General features: G+C 36.3%; 1 long non-coding RNA gene across 5 annotated transcripts in view; it reads right to left on the reverse strand.

Moving 5' to 3' along the window:
- Nucleotides 1-1,481: 1,481 nt before the first annotated feature.
- LOC105831435 overlaps nt 1,482-15,788 on the reverse strand; it is a 177,808-nt gene continuing 163,501 nt past the window's right edge. For all 5 annotated transcript variants that reach the window (XR_004964247.1, XR_004964248.1, XR_004964249.1 and 2 more), the window contains 2 exons: nt 3,851-3,992; nt 1,482-3,439 (listed from right to left, as the gene is read on the reverse strand). This is a non-coding gene — a long non-coding RNA (uncharacterized LOC105831435). The remainder of the gene's footprint in view (nt 3,440-3,850; nt 3,993-15,788) is intronic.

A 15,788-nucleotide genomic window follows, 5' to 3' on the forward strand; every position in this document is an offset into this window, starting at 1 on the left:
AAACAAAAGGTTCATTAAAGTGAAGTCGAGGCTAAGGAAAAAAAAACCCGTTATCTTCTTAATTTACCGCTTGATGCAACATAAATTCATAAAGAGAAAATTTATTTTAAGGATATTTTATCAAGATTTTCGCCAAATGTTACTTCTTTACATGTTAGTTAAGATGATAAATCGATAATGCTAAAAAAAGGGAGAAACCTCTTGAAAATGTCTCAGAGTCAATGAGGTATCTTAAAAAACATGCTACATTTATTATATAAGCTCACAGAATCTTTTATCTTTTTTTCAATAATTATATTACTTTTCCAGATTAATTTTATAGTTCTGGAATCAATATAGCTTTCCACTGTTTTAATAGTCCGGAGAGCTCTATGTATGCATGAGCTTAAAAAGGAAAGAGGAATCTGAATATCTCCAGGATTTCGACTTCGTGGAAATTACGAAATTACAATTTATCATTCTACACCGCTTGCGATAAAACTATACTAACAGTAAATACCTCTTGAATAATATATGTTCATTATAAAAACAGCTTCTCAAATTATACATTTTTTTTACCATTGCAATAAAACGTTATTTATTTAAAAAATATTTCGAGAACAACAAATAATCCCACTTCAAACGAGCAGAGTGGAACATGAAGTAATTTGATAGCTCGCCCAAGTATATTTGACCATTCATTGTATGTTTACAACATTACCATTAAAATAGAAGTGAAAAAAACTCGCATTTCAAGGCTACAATATCGCTGAATTTTACGCTTTCGCTTATTACAATTTTTACAAGAATTATACGTTCTAAAATATGTAGTAATTTTGTAACAACTAATAACACGACAAACAAAGAAATAGATGAAGAGATTATAAGGCAGGAGACCGTCCGCAGTATTTGACGAAGGATCCAACCCTGGCCTTGATACGCAACGCGCGATAGGAGCGTGCAGCAATCGAAAGTAGGATTTTCATCAGCCGTTTTCCTTTTTACGACAAAGTTGTAGCGCGACTCTTGCTCACATTGCGACCGGGCAACAGACTGATCGCGACCAATCCCCTCGATAATTCGATCGGCGGAATAGGCCGGGGCCTGGTGCTGCTGCTGCTCGTTCGTTCGTTCGCTCGCTCACCGTGTACTTTTTGCCCGATCCGAAGGCATTGTAAGTCAGTGCTTGCGCAATGATAGCGCGCTTACCGCCTCGCTCCCGATAAGTTCATGCTCCAGAATCTAGGCCGAAGGCGTTACCGCGCTTATAACTTGGTGATGCCTTCAGGAGTAGCGCGAAAATTGCCCTATTTGCACACAACCGGAAGCCGCGGTTGGGTGACTCGTTGCCAGAGTATTGTAAATATCACGGCGCTTACCCTTAGACTGTGCGACGTGAGCAAACATGGCGAGAAATGTCTACGGAAGCGTTTGCTTGCCATGCTAACCCGTGACACGTGTAACGTGCGTAAGGCCATGCATGAAAAGTACGTTGATACGAAATTTAACCCAAATCAGTCTGTTTGCTGAGTTATTATTAAATGCTGTTAGAGATCTGGAGAAAAGAGGTATATATGAAAGCATTTCTGGTTCCTTGGCTTTACTCGATAAATTTTAGATAAACAGACATTTTCTACAGACATTTTATACCGGAAAAAGCTTTGCATTCATACAAAATGTAATACGTAAGTACAGTTACTGAAAAGAGTATTCAAGAACAACTTATCTAAAGTTTGAAAAAACTTTTACATACCTGTTTTAAAAATGTAGACATCTAAGATTTTGATGTCTATATTTTTGAAATCTTTTTAGATTTGCAATTTACAACTTATAGAAAAATTTCTGTGTAAAATATTATGTACTTTTTTGCTTTTTGAGTCAAAAAATCTTTGAATACTCATATTTCTGATGCTCAGTTTTAGTCTTAATATTATTCCTTTTCTGATGCTCTCTGAATCCTTAAAAGCCGCTATTGTTTGACTAACTAGAAATTAAGCATTTATAATAACCTGTTCTTTTGGAATGCATTCAAGATTTAAATTTTACTTACCTTGCGAAGGAATTATTTCGTTATTTGTAGACGGCGAGAGGTAAAGACATTACAGAGATACAGAAAAGTAGATACATGAAAATATTATGTTAATATAAAGTTGTTGATTATTCTGTTTTTACCGATATACGATTAATAACTTATCAGAACTTATCAGAAATAGCAGCAATGCTCTCGGATTCCATTAGCTTTAATACTTCACAGGGAAAAATTTCTTCATTTCTTGGGTTAATTTTAAAATATGCAATCTGATAAAGTATTAAATTATCAGACTTAGAAGAGTAATATTATGAATGGTACGTCTTCTAAAAATATAACACGCCTTTTCAGAATAAAATAATATCGATTTTATGTTGATAATATGAAATGATTGATAATATGTTGTTGATAATATGAAATGATTAAATTTGATTAAATTTTCATTTTTTTATTAATAGTAAAATAAAAGTGATACAAAGTTTGACGGAATATTACTGTTTTTAGCGATGCAATAATATCAATGCCGTTAAACTGTCGTTAATTAATGCGGACGATCGACTTTCGCACAAATGCTTTTCAAAATTATACTTTGACCGAGGAAGTTGTTAACGTTGGAGTTCGGGAGCAATTTCACGGTTTCACCGGAACATATAATTTGCTCAATGCGGTGCATAATATGCGTTGTTGAAAGTTATCTTCTAGAAATAATGGTACAAATAAGAATTAGGAAGAAAACAAACAAACGTTCACGATAGTTACATAATCGAGAAGGAAATTTCTCAAATCCTGATAAAAATATTATTTTCCAAACACAATACTTTTCATAATTCAAGCATATTAAAATACGTATTTATTTTAACGAAACGTTATACAATTGATAAAAATATTTATGAATATTTATAAATACGTAAATGCAAAAATATCACTTATTCAGCTCGGACGTCACGCATTATCCAATAAGATCAGAATGATAGTCGAAAGTCGCGCGGTTGCGAAACGTCACGTTTAAAAAATCGAAAGTCTTATGAGGCATTGCATGTTTCCCGAAAGGCAAAAGCTTCATGCATGCATGCATGCGCGTTCTTTTTGCGCCACGGGACTGCGCTTTAAAAGTCCGCTTTCTCCAGCGCGAGGAAGCGATGATATATCGCTGATCGCACTCGCGATTCTTCGAGGCACCTGAAGCAAAGTCAGGCAGCCCGATATCGCGAGTGCGTATCTTGACGGCGGGTTAATTGCCGCGTATTTTCGCCTTCTCTCTTGTCCATATATACTTGTGGATGCAGAGCTGATGAGCGTACGTACGTACGTGCATGCGTGAGGCTAGGTGCGAAAAAGAATCCGTGGAACGCGCATTACCGGTAGACGAGGCGTCATCAGTGAACGTGAAAACCACGCTCATAAATCCTTCCGAAGTGCCGTATTACGCGTCTGTTGAATATAATAAGGCAGTTTTATGAATGCGTCTTTTTCCGATACGAATCTGTCTCGTTCCGCGGAATATTACGTACGCATATTTTTGTATTAATACTTCATTCGCAGAATACTGTTTAACATCGCGAGTTTTCATTTTATATATATATATAAAAAACGCGGCTTTGCAAGCAGTCAATGCACACAATAGATAATTTTAATCACGTAGAAAATTAATCTGGAATATTTTTCAGGAAATAATATGTGATTGCCAGTATTGTTCATCATAACAATAGCATGTTAAAAATTTTTATAAAATGTGTTAAATAATATAAATCACGAGTAATTATATTAGAAAGTTCAATAACTGAATCAAAAACCAAACTAATTTTGTTCAAATAAGAGATGGAGTTCGGATGTACGTCTTACCTCACGACAGAGAAGATATCTAACGTGTTCTTCGAATGACTCTTGGAATTAACACCGGCGGTTTCCTACAAGATTACATCGAGGTAGCGACGATCCGTCTATTTCCTCCCTGGTGTGATCTAGTTGTTGGCATCGCTTCTACCTAATGAAAATAATTCTTGCCTAGTATATGTATCAGGAATCCGAATGAAGAAAATATTTCGGTTTAGTTATGATTAAATAAATAATGGAAAAAATGTTCCAGTTTTGATTTCCTTTTTTAGCTAATAAAAAATTATCTCTGGGATCATTTAAATAACAATTTTATGATTACGGTCCTTTTACAATTATTCTACATTTCTTATTACTTTATTAAATTACTCTTTATGTTTTTATTTTATCCTACATTTTTCGCTCTTTCAATCAATTGTATAATTTTCTCTCCCTTTTACACACAAGCAAAATAAAAATATAAAAAGGAATGAAAGATTATTTAATATAATAATTTGAAAAATGTAGAAAAAAATATATATGCATGTAATACAAAAAAACAATATAAAAATATTTAAAAAATATGAACATTTTTATATTTTACTTTTTTAAAATATTTGATAATGCTTTTCTATTATCAGATTTAAAACTGAATGTTTTTCTTTTATTTTTTTGGATTAATATTCCAATATAGTAATGGCTGTAGACGTTTTCTAGAAACATAATTGATATATTATTACACAATAAATTATTTCACTTGTATTATTTGTTGATGTTAAACAAGAATATCGATTATAATAATTGGTGTTATAAACTTTGAAGAATTTTGATGTGGTTCATTTTTTATTCAATTAAAGAAAGAGTTACGAAACGATTATTGATTCCAATTCCGGTCTCTGATATATACATATAATAACTATATTTCTCGCTAATATTTTATTTTTAAATGAAAGCCATGATACACTGAATATATCACATAATTTAATAATATATAGAATATCAACAAGTTTTAATTTTATAACTTTAATGTAATTATTATTAAAGATTAAAAATTATTCTGAGACATTAAGATTTACGTATTTGAAACATTAATGATTCGGAAAGTGAGTAGTAAACTATTGCAACAACAATAGATTACGACCGATGAAAATAAACTAAATGAACTGAGATTACGATATGTTGCATAAAAGTGCATAAACCGCAATAAAAAAATTCAGTACTTCTTATGGTTGAATCACGGCGCCACACATCGCCGGATAACACAATATCTATGTGTAGAAAGTCTTATAAGTACAGTGATTGATACATTCATTGAAAGAGGTCGAGAAATTATAAATTATTTTCTGCGAAATAAGCAATATAATTTTTTTTACTTTTTTTATTTTGCATATCAAGAATCTGTCAGAAATTCTTTTTAATAAAACATAAAAGATAATAAATATATAAGAATTTGTTGTTTTTTATGATTTGTTTTTATTTTTAATTTAAAACTATTTTTGGGCATTTCGCGAAAATAGCAAAATATATAGTCTTATTTAAAGATATGGAAAGTGATAGAAGTATGAATACAATTATTTTTCAATTACTTAAAAATCCAAAAAAGATCCTACATAATTTAACAATAACACAAAAACACACACGCATTTTACTAAATCTAATTGCAAAAATTTTTGTATTGACAAATATAAAGATTCTAGTTTACTTTTTAAAATCTAATCCAACTAGCCGATGATCTATGAACGTATATACGAGAGGTAGCGAAACTCTATCTTCCAACGCTCTTTATAGAATGCTCGGCGCCTGTAACGAGCGAGGTAAATTCGCTCAGCGGCGTATTGCACAAGTCCCTGTTCCTATAAGTGGAAAACGGTGGCTGTGTTCCGTCCGTTCGGAATTCAAGATGATAACGTTAAGTGTCCTAATTACGTCCCACGCGGCTGTTACCGCCGGTCGTATTTTTTTCTTTTCCCGGCTACTGGTGCAGAGAAGAGACCCGGTGAGATCCCTCCAGAGGGGATTCCTCCGAAACTGCAATTACGGAAGAAGTTGGCGACAATCATCCGTACCCCCGACGTTTAATTAGAATTTTATTAACACGTAGAGAAGCAGGCGTTTATGTGTTCATCTCCCACGAGGATTCTAATACGATTCCGACAGCTCGAAGCGTTAGGAGAGATTCGAAAGATTATGCAGAAAGAAATGTGCTTTTTGCAACTTGCGACGAATAAGATTTGAGTATGCGGTGCCCATAATTTTTTATGGTGTACGTAGTTTCAAGCTGAACATTGAATTCGGTTTAATTGATCTGTTAATAGGCATGAGAAGAATTTTCGCGATTATAAACCCAGTTTTGTGCGCGATAACAAAAATATCTGGAAATTCTCAGAGAGAATTACCATAAGCCTCAATGGTGTCATATCTCGCGTCAGGACGAATTGATATATGTTACGCGACTGTGATCTCGCATGGCAGCTTTATATGATACATAAAACATGATTAAACAATCGGAGGACAGGGATACGATTCTTGCGTAAACAAGCTTTCCCATCCGGAAATTGTGACAAGGTGACTAAATGAAATAATGAATATCTAATATAATTTAAATATTAGCTTGTAACATAGCAAAGGTAATTTTACGATTATTCTGGCACAGTGAAATTGCAGTAATTATTAAATTAAATGTATGACATGCTGCTATAATTTTGTTATAAAACGCGTTTAAATTAATAATTAATTAAATCTGCGTTTTCAAAATTCTACTTACAAAGATAAAAATGCTTACGCTATTAATTATTTAATAGTGTTGGAAAATTAAAGTATTTAGGTCGTTCATGCTTCATTCAGTACCAGTGCTTGCGATATGCTGCGTTCTTTCTTTGTTTTTTAGTTTCATGGCTGTTACCGGGTACCACTAGCGCGCAGTCTATACTCGCTCTCTTGCTTTTGTCACTTGTCGTCTTTGTCGCTAGTCAGTACGCTCTACCATCCTGCACGAGAAGGATCACGCGGCATGTTAACCTAAGAAAATTCCAACAGGTTATGGGCCCAGCACGCTTCCACTGCGCCGCGTGTGTTACTGCTTGAGTGCCCTGTTCGTGGTCGGTTAACCTAAATATATATATTCTCGTGGTTGTCTGAGTTCGGTTGTGCTCTGTCGTGTAGTACATCCTCTTTTTTCGCCTTGAGTAAGAATGGCGGAAAGGGAAGCGTTCAACCTCACGAAATTCGATGGCACAAATTTCGTTCTGTGGAAATATGGCGTGTCACTCATGCTAGAATCGCAAGATTTGATGGGATTCATCGAGGGGACGGACGAGCAGCCCGACAAGGAGACAAAGCTAAAAGAGTGGAAGGATTGGAAGAAGCGTCAGTCAAAGACATCCGTAATTCTGCTGGGTTCGGTGGATCAGTCGTTGCACATTAATCTAGTGAATTGCGCAACGCCAAAGGAAATTTGGAAGAAGCTGCATGTGTTGTATGGTGATACGACCGAAGATGCGAAACAGCGTTGTTGGCAACAATTCTATGAGTTTCGCGTAAGTGATAGTGAGCCTGTTGCAACTCAGATAGAAAAATTTGAAACTATCTGTAGAAAGCTGGTTGATGCAGGCGAAACGGTCTCGGATGCCGCCATAATGTCCAAGTTGCTAAGCAGTTTGCCGCCGAAATTCTCTGCATTCACAATGGCGTGGGAATGCACCGCTAAAGCCGAGCAGAAAAAGGAAAGCCTTATTGCAAGAATTATAAGAGAAGACAAACGATTGACAGTTGTGGAGGAAGAAGCGTCATCGCTTGCATTGCAAGTGAAAGGTATGCGAATAAAGCATAATAAAAAATCAGATACTAGTGATCAGCAAAGTAAAAAGAAGAAAAGTATCAGAACTATAGAAGAAGCCAAGAAGAAGCATCCATGTAATTATTGCCACGAATTTGGTCATTGGTATCGGGAATGTAAGAAACGCCTTTCCCACGGCAAGAGTAGCAAGGAGAAGACGATCGAGGAAAAATCGGCTAACACGAAAACAGAAGAGGAATCTGGATCTGCATATATATGTGACATCTCAGCGCTGTTTTTGGAAACAACGGATAAGGACGACTCTGTGTGGTTAGCAGATTCAGGTGCTAGTATGCACATGACACACCGACGTGATTTTTTTCGTACACTTGGACCTGTAAAAGAGGTACGTTCCGTGAGAGTAGCGGGAGATAGAATACTTCCTGCGGCTGGTGTCGGTACAATAGACATTCAGGTGAGTGCCGGTAATAAGCAGATTGACCGACAGTTGACAAATGTACTCTATGTTCCCGGTTTAAATCGAAATCTGTTTTCAGTGGGAGCTATAACTGATAAAAAATTCTCATTTCATAGTTATCGTGACAGATGCGAAGTTCGAGAAAGTAATGGGACTCTATCTGCAGAAGGAGTTCGTTACGGTTATCTTTTCCGGATGCTTTTTGATGTAAAGATACCAGGAGAGTGTAATATGGTGCAGCAAAATTCATTAAAGCTGTGGCATGAAAGGTTGGGCCACATTAATGTGAAATCCATCAAGGAAACAGAAGACATTGGAGCTGTCAATGGAATGCAGATTGAAAACAGAACAGATTTCTTTTGCGAAGCATGTGTAATGGGTAAGCAAACTCAAAAGCCACATTTTTCAAGCATGCGGGAGAAAACTGAGGGGCCAGGAGAAATGATTCATTCGGATGTGTGTGGTCCAGTAAATGTGGAATCTCCACGAGGCTCAAGATATTTTGTTTTGTTTAAGGACGATTACACTGGCTTCAGGACGGTGTACTTTATGCGACACAAGACTGAAGTGTTTGACAAATTCAGAGAATATGAAGCCTTTGTATGTAAGCAGACAGGCAATCAAGTGAAGGTGTTACGTACTGATAACGGAAAGGAATATCTGTCAAAGGAATTCAGTGGTTTTCTGCAAGCAAAAGGAATTGTTCATGAGAAGTCGACACCGTATGTTCATCAACAGAATGGGCGTGCAGAACGCGAGATGCGGACACTCGTCGAAAGTGCCAGGTCAATGTTAATTGCCAAAAACGTGCCTAGGATTTTATGGGCTGAAGCTGTCATGACAGCAGCATATGTTTTGAATCGTACAGTCTCAAAGCAATTAAATGGCATGACTGCATATGAAAGATGGTTTAAGTGCAAACCTGATGTAAAACATATGCGAGTATTTGGAAGCGTTGCATATAAAAATGTGCCAAAAGAAAGGAGGAAGAAACTGGATCAGAAAAGCGAAAAGATGATTTTCGTTGGTTATGAAGGAGAGTCCAAAAATTACCGACTATGGGATGCTGCAACGCAGAAGATACATGTAAGCTGTAATGTGGATTTTAACGAGATGACAGAAAATTGGACAACAGAAACGCCTAGGAAGGAAGCGGTTTTTCATGTGCCATTTGGAGACGACAGAGAAGAAGATGGTGAACTACCACAGTCGTCAGTTGAAGATCATCTTGAAGATCATTCAGAAGCTGAGGATCATGAGCAACTGAATAACGAACCGACCCTGATAAAAAGACAATTACGCGATAGAAATAAGTTACGTGAGCCGGACCGCTATAGTGAACAAGGTTACGCATTTGCTGTCGAGTCTGTGCCTATGACGTATGAAAGTGCAGTCGCTAGTGTCGATGGTGATAAATGGCAAAGAGCGATGTGTGAAGAAATGGACGCCCTCAGAGAAAATGAAGCATGGACGCTTGAAGAACTACCAGAAGGACAGAAAGCCCTCGGGTGCAAATGGGTGTATAACAAAAAGACAGATTCTTGCGGTAATATTAAGCGTTACAAGGCGAGACTCGTGGCACGAGGCTATGCTCAGCGTGAGGGTGTCGATTATTTTGACACTTTTGCACCAGTGGTACGGTATGAATCCATTAGAATGCTCTTGGCTATTGCAGCTAAGGAGGATTACGAAATTGCTCAATTCGACGTAAAAACGGCTTTTTTATATGGTACTTTAAAAGAGAGCATTTTCATGGATCAACCACGCGGTTTTGAAAATAAGATAAAACCTAATGCGGTATGTAAGTTGCATAAAAGTTTGTACGGTCTCAAACAGTCTCCTCGCTGTTGGAACTCAAAATTTGTTGAATTTCTAAAGCTTTTTAATTTTTGTCCAACAGAAAGTGATCATTGCGTGTTTTGTGGTAAAATAGATGGAAAAATAATTTACTTAGCACTTTATGTAGATGATGGCCTCTTGCTGTCAAGTTCAAAAAAGGCAATAGATAAAGTTTTAACTTTTTTAAAGAAAAGTTTCCAAATAACAGTGGGAGATGCTAAGCAATTTATCGGAGTTGAGATTGATCGTGACCGTATAAACTGTACTGTAAAAATTGGACAAAGAATTTATGTTCAAAAGTTGCTTGAAAAATTTAATTTAAAAGATGCAAATCCTGTAAGCGTTCCTGCTGAATCTGGAGTACATTTGTCTCTATTTCAATGTCCGAAAACCGAAGAGGAGAAAAGAAAAGTTGCAAATATTCCCTATCGTGAAGCGATCGGCTCTCTCCTCTTTGTCGCTAGAGTTAGTCGGCCGGATATAGAATATGCAGTAAATCAAGCGAGTCAATTCTTAACTAATTACGGTCAAGAGCATTGGCAGGCGGTTAAGAGGATTTTTCGATATTTAAAGGGGACAATAGATCTCGGAATTGTTTATGGAAATAGTGGGAGCAATTGTGAGATATGCGGATATACAGATGCGGATTATGCTGGATGTGTTGATACGCGGAAATCGACAAGCGGATTCGTATTTTTGTTAAACGGTGGTGCAATATCGTGGGCAAGCCAAAAACAGCGTGTAGTCGCGCTCTCTACAACCGAAGCTGAATATATTGCACTAGCTACGGGTACGAAGGATGCAATATGGTTACGTCAAATCATATCTGAATTAGGATTTATATGCAATAAAGTTCCTATGTATGTAGATAATCAGTCGGCGATTAAATTAACAAGCAATCCAGAGTATCACAAGAAAACCAAGCATATAGATGTGCGTTATCATTTTGTTCGAGACGTATATGAGCGTGGTGACATAGATGTAAGATATATGGATACAAAATCGCAACTCGCAGATATACTTACAAAGCCAGTGGCAAAACAGCAATTTAGTTATCTAAGAAGTAAAATAGGTGTGCTAAACGAACCTAAATAAGTGGGAGTGTTGGAAAATTAAAGTATTTAGGTCGTTCATGCTTCATTCAGTACCAGTGCTTGCGATATGCTGCGTTCTTTCTTTGTTTTTTAGTTTCATGGCTGTTACCGGGTACCACTAGCGCGCAGTCTATACTCGCTCTCTTGCTTTTGTCACTTGTCGTCTTTGTCGCTAGTCAGTACGCTCTACCATCCTGCACGAGAAGGATCACGCGGCATGTTAACCTAAGAAAATTCCAACAAATAGCATAAAGCGCATACAATGGATGAAGAATTAGATTCACAGTTCTGATTATAATTCTGCATCTTTTTCTTTTGATTGTATAAGTGCCGCCATAGAAGCACAGAGCTAGTTATTATTTCGTCATTATAAAATTAATCGAGTTTCACTTGTAATTTCAATCGCTCTATTCGCTCTGAGTTCACGTGCGCCTACTTGCCCTTTCCCGCGCCAATTTTCGCCAATTGACAGTACGGAGATTTGCGAATAGCTTTCGCCTAGCGACAGCAATTACACGGTATTCTGCTATTAATATATCGAAGGTCGATGGCTGTAATTTACGCGTGTCATACGCGGCTTTCTACTTTCCATTACCGGCTCGCGAGAATCGGCCGTCTTTAGGAGGCCGCTGATTGCGGGTGAATATGGGATTTTTTTTCCCCTCTCGGTAGAGATCGCTGCTGAAATCGCACGCGTTTGGATAGGCACCACCAGGCTGACGTATCTCTATATGCGCGGTGCATACACGTGTACATACGTGCAACGCGGGCTAGTTACTCGTTCGCTTTTGCGTTACGCAAGAACCACGCCTAAGTCCGGAGCTGGTCTCAACTGTCTTGCCTTGCTACCGCGGTTGCAGCTGCGATCCGAGAGGTCGGGCACGTCGATCGAGAGTTAGAATTCAAGTTTTCGAGGAAAAACGCAAATGTCACGAGCGCATAGGTAGACGGTAGACGGTAAATTGCACCGCAAAAGAATTTACCAATTGTGCGAGAACTTCTTGTTTCTCTACTTTTCTTACTTCTTCTTTCTCCGTTTCTCCATCTAATTTCTTTAAATTGCGGCACGAGAATACGGCACGAGAAGGAAAGGAAGGCTTGATTGTAATTGTTCGTGTCGAAGGCCACGGAAAAATTCCGATATGCCATAAGAAGCTTCGTTACGCGGCTTTCTTAGCGCTGCACGTTTTTCTCCCTTGATCTGTAACGAGACGCGAGCAGCGCCAGCGCCGTTTTCACTGCGTTCACTCTTCAAGGAGATTGCTCACCTTGACCATTACTACTGATATTAATCATAAAATTGCTTTTTATTGCACTTTTAAATTATTCTCTTGTTAAATAACAATATGTCGAAATATATATTTAAGTGGTAAAGATTTGTTAAAAATTAAATGTGTTGTATAATAAATTTGTGATATTTTAATATCGCTAATAACGAAATCAATGTTGATGCATTAAAAAATGATAAAATATAATTAATAAATATTACATATAATTAATTATAATAATGTTTAGAGGAAATAATTTTACATATTATTTTTATGATAGTCAAGTTATTAATAAAATTAAGCTTAATAAAATGTACCTTTATTAAGTTTTTTATCAACTCAATAAACATTTTACGAACGATGTCAGCAAAATAAATCACAATATATTTTAAGAGACTCGCTTGTAATTTCAAAAATTTCCATTAAATCGCGCGAGGAAGGAAATTAAATTTTATTACCGAGAGAATTTTTAATGAAGATCTATTGATGCAATCCGATTACTCATTGCAGATTTTAACCGTTCAGAATAGGAAAAAAAGAACTATTGTCATTCGGTGCTGCTAACGCGGCGAATTGGCTTTGCAAAACGTTCTGTCAAGACCGTTTTGAATTTTGCAGCGAAAATCCAATCGCGTTTACCATGCGCGAATCCGAGCTCGTATCACCACAAATGTACATGTAAAAGGATTCTACAACGTTACGCTGCGGAACGTTTTGCGATTCGTATTTTGGAAACGCATTCAATTCTGACCGCTTGATTTTAGCATTCCTTCATTGTGAATATTTTTTCAAAAAGGCAGTAAAGCAATCATGTATTTTGTACAACATATACATATTGATTTTAGTGGTAAAGTAAATAGAATATTTGAGAAGCTAACTTGTCTGAAAATAATAATTAAGCTTAAACGCAATTTACGTAGCGTCATTATCGTAGCGTGAACAAACCAAACGAACTCAGTTCGTTAAATGTTCGTCAACGATGTTCGACAAACATGAAATGACAAAATAACACATTCGATCAATAATACAACCGTGCTGTCGTTTTAGACAGAATGTATTTCTCAAGTTGAATCTACACATATAGATTTATTTCCTTCCAAGAACCAGTACAATATGCCCTCAAAGTTTTGCCACACTTCTGAAACTCTACCACGAACTCGTATATGTGTTTATTATAGAACATAATCACAACTTATAATTGCATCTCGATCTATAAGGTTAGCACATTCTCAAATTTTCGATGTAACGGGTAGAATTACATCTAACTCTTTCTTAAAGAGTTTCTAATATATTTTTGTGGAAAGAGTTTTTATGACTAAATGAAAAAGATAAAAATCTACAAATATGGAATGCAATTTTATGTTTCGCAAAATTTATATATCTCTTTTACCGATTGAAATAATTAATATCAAAATTAATTAATTCAAATTAACCTTTTTAGTTTAAATTAAGTAACAATATATATTTATATAACGATTTCGATTAAAATGGAAAGCATGAAATCGGTTTTCAGAAACATTCAGATAGAGAAATGAAAATTGGACACAAATGGCCAAATAATCATGCGGCAGAAAGTCGATGCCTCGATGCAGTTACGTAGTTGCACGCATGGTTTGTTACGAGAAAATCCTCGTAGTTACTTCACTTGTAGTAACACCACGCGCGGTGCGGCGGAAGTCAGGCCGCGGAATTCATGCGGTCGGTCGCACAACGTCGATCGAGGTCGGATGCATTTATACGAAAATAAAAGACGTACATACATGCGTGTACATGAGATTTCACTAGTGTCCAGCTGGCTTTGGTTTCCTGGCTTTCCCCGCGAAATATTCACTCTCACGCAAAATCGTCGGATGGACCTCTCAATCTGCTTTGTATCTTGAAAAGCACAAACTTCGACAAAATGTCGTAAAATAAATTGAATATTTTAGACTTCCCCTTTAAACATTTTATTTTTATGAACTTTACATCATTTAAAAATAATCTCATCCATTTTTACAAATATATTTATATTTATATTTTAAATAAACTATATATGCATTTAAAAGTTGTGCCTATAACATTTATTTTATATATCAAACCATTTTATTTAGAATAATTAATCTCTGCCGCTAATTTTTCTTGTATTACTTTCTAATGCAGTATAGAACAGCATCTGTAACTTTATAATTTTTGAGAATTATTATAAAAATAAATGTAATACAGTCTTAAAACACACCACACACACTTGCGTGTTTAATTTTGAATATTATTATACGTTTTGTACAGTACGTCATTATACTGAAATTGCATGGATTTCAATAACTTTTAATCCTCATTTTAAAATCGATGGCAAGTTGGAATTTTAAAATTGCGCACAAATTATTATAGGAATTGCACACAACGAAATGATCTTCAAATCGCTGAACAAAATCAGGTGAGCTGTAAATAAAACATTTGCATTAATGCGGAGCTCTCATAACGCGTATTACATAAAGGTTTCGGCGTATGTCGACCACAAGTGAAATCGTACTGAATGCTAAAGCGGAAATCAAAGTTCAATAACTTCATTATTAGCGAATGTGCGCGCGATTGCCAACAAATTCCTCATCGCCGTATGCAAATTGAACATAAATCGTAATTTCACGTTATTCCACTATTTTAATCGAACATTTACATTTTTGTTCCTTTTTGTAAATAAAAAAGGATAAACAAAAGCTTATCGTCTTTCTATGTAAAACGTATTTGATGTAAAGCTCACGTCGCCATGTAAAACAAGCCGCGCTTGAGCGATAAGCCGGTAAACAAAATTTTCAATGAACACAGTTTATCCCTATCGAGTTTTCTATCGGTAATCTCCTTCGGCATCTCCGTTCTATCAAATATTTCCGTGTAAATACATTCGCAATAAGCTTATCGAAGTCGCACTCGATTAACACTGCGAGCCTGATGTACAGACTGATGTCGGATTTCGATGGAAATTCAGATTTATGAAAATCGCATTTTTCTCACGTAAAGGATAAACATGGAGAACGTGTATTTCTGATTCGAAGCTGCGATGGCGGCAGTTTCGATGATGAGAGAGCGTGCCGCCAGCGTTATTTTGAGTCTTTTCCTCTAGCTGGATTCACGAAAACGCAAAATCTTTTTCTACATCCAAACTGGCTTTTCTTCACAACGTTGTGATTGCACTAGCTCCGTCACGCATCAAATGCAAACAACATGATCGTAAATTTGCTTGTCGTGAATTTTCATACATTCGCGGGAAAGTTAATTCGATTACAATGCACAGAATGATTTTCACAGTTCGGTCGTCGCATTATTAGTTCAATCGGGTATAATGTAAACATCAGGCATTTTAATTACGCGCACACGTAGCGTGACCGCTCTCAACAAGAGTGTCCACGCGATTCAAGTGCTTTTTAAGCATTGTTTACTGAAATTAATCAATTTATTATGATTCATCAATATTGATTCATACGTGTTTGTGTCGTCGATTTGTACAGAGAGACAAAAAACGGAGTTATTAATTAAAATG

Source organism: Monomorium pharaonis, chromosome 8 (assembly GCF_013373865.1).
Source record: "Monomorium pharaonis isolate MP-MQ-018 chromosome 8, ASM1337386v2, whole genome shotgun sequence".
NCBI classification, from domain to species: domain Eukaryota; kingdom Metazoa; phylum Arthropoda; class Insecta; order Hymenoptera; family Formicidae; genus Monomorium; species Monomorium pharaonis.